Source organism: Ceratina calcarata, unplaced genomic scaffold (assembly GCF_001652005.2).
Source record: "Ceratina calcarata isolate Rehan_Ccalc_2016 unplaced genomic scaffold, ASM165200v1 scaffold192, whole genome shotgun sequence".
Lineage (NCBI taxonomy): Eukaryota > Metazoa > Arthropoda > Insecta > Hymenoptera > Apidae > Ceratina > Ceratina calcarata.
The window spans coordinates 259547-264776 of NW_017140723.1; the positions used below are offsets into that span (position 1 = coordinate 259547).

The 5230-nt window shown below is 45.0% G+C and overlaps 1 protein-coding gene across 2 annotated transcripts in view; it reads right to left on the reverse strand.

The window, feature by feature from the left end:
• The window catches only part of LOC108621988 (uncharacterized), a 146433-nt gene extending 143185 nt beyond the window's left edge, over nucleotides 1-3248 (reverse strand). For both annotated transcript variants that reach the window (XM_026811143.1, XM_026811142.1), the window contains exon 1: nucleotides 2416-3248. The gene's annotated coding sequence lies outside the window, so the exon portion shown is untranslated. The remainder of the gene's footprint in view (nucleotides 1-2415) is intronic.
• Nucleotides 3249-5230: the final 1982 nt, after the last annotated feature.

The following is a 5230-nucleotide window of genomic DNA, read 5'->3' on the forward strand; positions in this document are numbered from 1 at the left end:
CACTTAAAATTCCTTAAAGCTCCACATAACTCTTTTAAAACTGAATCAGAAGATTCATTCGATTTTAAAGTGTGTTGGACTTTAAGTGACACTCATTACAAGTTGTTCACACAGTGTAAACACATACAGATACGACACACTATCCGTAGTCGTTCTGTACACAATAATCCATTAAACTCCCTTACATTTCGATTGTCGCATTTTTCACAATTCAACAACTAAGTAATCGTACTTTTCACGAAGTATTTATAGAATACATAATTGCCCAATTGGTAGTCCATGCTTTTCAGAAATGAAACAACGTTAAATAAGATATATGTGTGAACACATTAACAAAAAACCTCGGAGAACAGTTAAAATAGCAGTTTATCGTTCGAGAAAAATAGAGTTACGCGATATTTATCACAGTCGCCAGTTAGAAGCTCTAAATTCTAAATTAACGAGTTTCCCGAGTACTCCTCTCACGCATCATATTATCTTGTTTTAGAAACGTGCCTGGCACAGGTGATGCATCTACATCAGTAACCGTGAGCCCTAAAGGCATACAGAGTTTCAGACCTGTCTACGTCCGCAGCATATTTTTGCCCGCGGAAGGAAAACTTCACGGAAATAATATTGTGTAGTATTTTTGCTGTGTATCAAGAACACAGGGTCATTAAATTATAGACTCAATGAAACCAACCGTGTCGTGAAACACGTGCAAAGTGCTACGAAACTCCGAAGTAAATTAAAATTAAAGATTAAAACATGGAAATGAATGACGACATACGAACTTCGGGCACTCATAATTTGTCGTCAAGATATTGATAGAATAACTACAAATAGTTTATTTCAAAATAAACGAATGTTACAACACCCAGCTGCTCGCCATACTAATGTTTCAATTACAACTAGCTACCAGGAAAGGTTCAAGCGGTTTTTTCATTGGTATAATTGGCCAATCGATTTCCGCCTGGATATTGGCAAATAAGGAATCAACCTGATTTTATTTGAAAGTCTGATCTTTCTGGTTGCTATGATTACTCGGTAGTTTTAATTGATTCGTCGGTTTGTTAACTTGTAAATTATGGACACCGAGAATGAAATCGAAAACTTGAAAATTTGCGCTCGTTCTGTTTGAGCTTTAACTTAGGAAACCAGCAGCAAATGCAGCAAGACGCATTTGTAGTGTTTGTGCTGTTAGTGACAGACACATAGAAATGGCTTAAAAGCTTCAAAGAAGAAAATGAATCATTGCAAATATCAACAATGGTGCTGAGGTCAAAACGGAAATTACTTTACGTTTTTAAAATAAAACTCAGGAATTTTATATGAAAAAAGAGTTTTTGTGGAATGGTAATGACTTGATTGATCAGAAACTTAAAATTTTGTTCTAAAAATGCTCACGCTTCCCGCAGCGGCTTCTTTTATACATTCACCGCGATCGCCAATTGTCAACGCTCGCTAGAGTGACATCAGAGACACGCTCATACCGCATGCTCTCGAATAATCTTTAACATTTTCACACATTTTACGCACGCACACCTGTTTCCCCTTATCCTACACCATTGTAATGTAAAATTTGCATCGTTACCAAGCAACAAATATTGTTGCGTCAAAGGAACAGGATTTAACACGTGGTTAAACGATTGATGCATGGTACCGAGCGTAAAACGTACTTTAAGTGGCTTTAATTTGCACGTGTATTTACGATTCTAAGAATGACCCCTTACAACAATTGCCAATAAATATTATACCATGTTCGAATGTCAGCGTGTACAAATCGAGATGTCAATCTAGCCTGCAGAAGTACGAACTGGAGAAGCGTATTTGCGCACGTTTTTCCCTGCGTTGCAATGGTAACGGAGAAAACAACGATAACGCGCGCGCAATAAAACCAACAATTTCGCTAATGATGAATGTCAATGGTACAGCAATGCATACGTACCAACAATTCGAAAGTTATGGTTTGTATAGAAACGACATTGGTTGACGTGCCGTAAAAAATGTGTACGAAAAATATGGTGCAACGATGAATGAGTTATCGGAGATCAATGAGCAAAAACGTGCAGGGAAAAAACATGTTAACAGTTCGAATGATTCAAAGACACGTATGGGGGAACGGACACCCGGATGAGGGACGTGTGAAATGATCTTTTGTACAATAATCTACGTAGCTCGCGAGCGGCGTAACCAATGGAAATAGAACATCGTCGTTTCTGGAATCGCGCAAAAATGAAATTACAGAAACGATGACGTCACCGGGATGACGGCGTATACGGTACAATATATGTCGAAATGCATACAGCTCATAGTGACCACGCGCGTTTAATGACAATTAACGATTTATCTGCTTCACGGCTGTATGCATAGGAACATATATGAATGCACGCGTACGCGATCGAACGTATCGTAAAATAGAGAGGTCTGTACTACCTTGCACCGGAACACGCGGAGGTATCAGCCGCGACCTCGCCGTGATGTCGGTCACCGTGACAGGTTAGGCGGTCGGTGAGTTCTCGCTGGTTCTTCAGAACTTGCAACTTCTCACTGTGGTAACGAACAACACACCAAAATAGATATATGCAATATCTTATTTGTCAGCACTTGTATCAATGGTGGCACGGTTTGTTCTCTGAACGTGTGACATACGAGCTCCGTTTTAATATCTCTTCTTCCTCGAGATGCTGCACTAGCTATGTTTTTCACTATGAACGAGGTGAGAGACACGACGAAAATAATACTATCCTTCTTCTGCTAATCTCACTCGAATGTTTCCAGCCGATCAGCTGGATCGCGACACAAAAAACACGAAAAACTTGTTCTCACTTTAACAACGCTGGTCCGGATACGTACTGACCTGCTGCACTGTTCCAAATCATAATCAGCTTACTCGATCACGAGAGTTCCGCTTTTTATATTCGCTCGCGCTTTCCCTTTAATAAAACCGCTGCGAAAAACCACGCGCGACTGGACGACGATTGCGAGAGCAATAACGACCACGTACTGCGTGTGCGACGATGACGACGGCAGTAGCAGCAGCGGCGACGGCGACGGCAAAGACGACGGCGGTGCTGGCGGCGATGGCGACGACGAACGACGTCGGAGGGACCGGCTGATGGAACGGGACAAATATATGCAGCTGACGGAAGCCTCGATGCGATTTTGTAAGAGGGTGAAAAGGTAAGGCGAGCGATGCTGGTTAGGCGACGGGATTGCGACTGCTTGCTGCTTGCTTGGCTAGCCGCTAGCGGGGGCCTGGCGCGACACCGACTGTTCGACGGCAGCGCCCCCTCACTCCTCCCCTCCGCCACCCCTCTAACGTTCTCCTTTCACCCCCACCTCGATTACGTCCCACCACACCTCTTCTCCTCACTGCTTGTGTGCAAACCTTCCGTCCTTCTTACCCTTTACCCTATCGGACGCATACACAAGCCTATTACTGCTCTTTCTCTCTCCCGCCTTCCCTCTCCCCTATACCTCGCTCGCTCCATTTTGTACGTTCTTCCACATTCCCCTCTGTCTGTCTCGCTTAGTCACACCTACGATTCCGCTCGATTCACATGCTCGACTGCTCGACTATGTCGTTCGTCCCCTCTTCGTCCAATATTTTATACATCCCTCCTTTTTCAGCCGATAGGCAATACGCACGCTTCTCGTCTTTCTACCATCTATCGCAAAACTATGCACCTTCTCGCTAATTCGGATCCCCTCGCGCTTTCCCTATCCGCATCCGGCTGTCCTTCTCGTACTCCCCCGTCCCTCGTTTTATCATCGTCATCCTGTCCTCGTCGGGTTTCCCAGCTCTGTTTCGCTCGATCATACACACGACTTTCGTGATACACACGTACACACGCCGTTTTCCATTCATCCTCTCTCTCACCCATGCTCTGTCCCCTTTCAACCACCGTTTATCTTCATTTTCTCTCCTTTCCCCGACTACGAGGAGCCAAGATCCCCTCCTCCGCATAATATGACTCGCCCGTCTCACCCCTTGCTGCACTCATGCCGCCGTGCCGTATACCATGCCACGTCGCCGTCACCGCCACCGACGATAAGGCACCAACCGCCCCTCTCCATGGCTCAATAAGCGTCATCGGCGCGCATGCGCCGATCTAGTCCCCACCACCCACACTCTTCATTTAGTCCGTCTCTTTTTATCCCGTGCCGCTTGGCGACTCAGCCTGCTTACCCTACTGGAGAACCGGCAGCGGCGTTAGGTTAGGCTTGGTCGCGCATCGCCCGCTGACTACTATCATGCTCGTTGCGGGTGGAAGAGGGTTACAGTCAGTCTCTCTTTCTCGCTTTTTCTTTCCCGGTCTCCTCTTCCCTTCTCGTTCCTACCTGTAGAAAACAGAACTACCAACACTTGCACTATACATCAGCGTAATCTTGTTTCTCTGCATGCACCGGGGCGCAAGGAGCGCAAGGAAGATCGAAAGAAGGAAAGAGGTAAAGAAGGTGACACGAGCTACAGAGATCCGAGGAGAAATTCTTTCTGTTCGATGCCGATAATCTGCGTGGATGCGTTACGGCGCGCAACGAGCGGAGATCGCCAGATAGGATAAACCCAGGGCTTACATTTGCGCGAGATTTGTACCGTAGGAAGCTAGCAGGACCGCGAAAAATCACGACATTGTCTTTCAACTTTTAGTCTTTTATATAACGATCGAACTCTAACGCACTCGTATCTACGGAGATCACTTTCACCCGTCACGCTTGATTTTGTATCGGAGCTGCGCGAATGAAAATCCAATCTCAGAATGATACAAGGAGTTTCGAGGCGAAAAGAAAGATGAAACAACTTCTGACGTGTACTGTACACCGTACGCCTGCTTAATCTGATTCTCTTGGCGCGTGTAGGAGGAAACGAAGCAAAGTGACAGTACGCGAGGAAGGCAACGAATGAGATCCGTAGAAAATTCTTTACACCGACGCCAATGGCCTCTGTATGCTACGGCTCGCAGCGGGAAAAGATCCCAGTGTCTGATACAGAAGGACCGTGCATATCGTTTGCACGAATATCTCCGCCTGTGTACGTATTATACGTACACTCCACGTATATAAACATATCTTGAACCATTGTTACCATTCCTTCTTTGTTTTACTTTTATCTCGTGTTTTGACGCTCCGATCTTGTTGCCCAAAAATAAACGACTCCGGAGTGAAAATGAATTTCAGTCGATGTACGAAAGTTATAATTCCTCGAGAACGTGGATCTCTATCGGATCGTCTAGATTAGTCTAGAAAT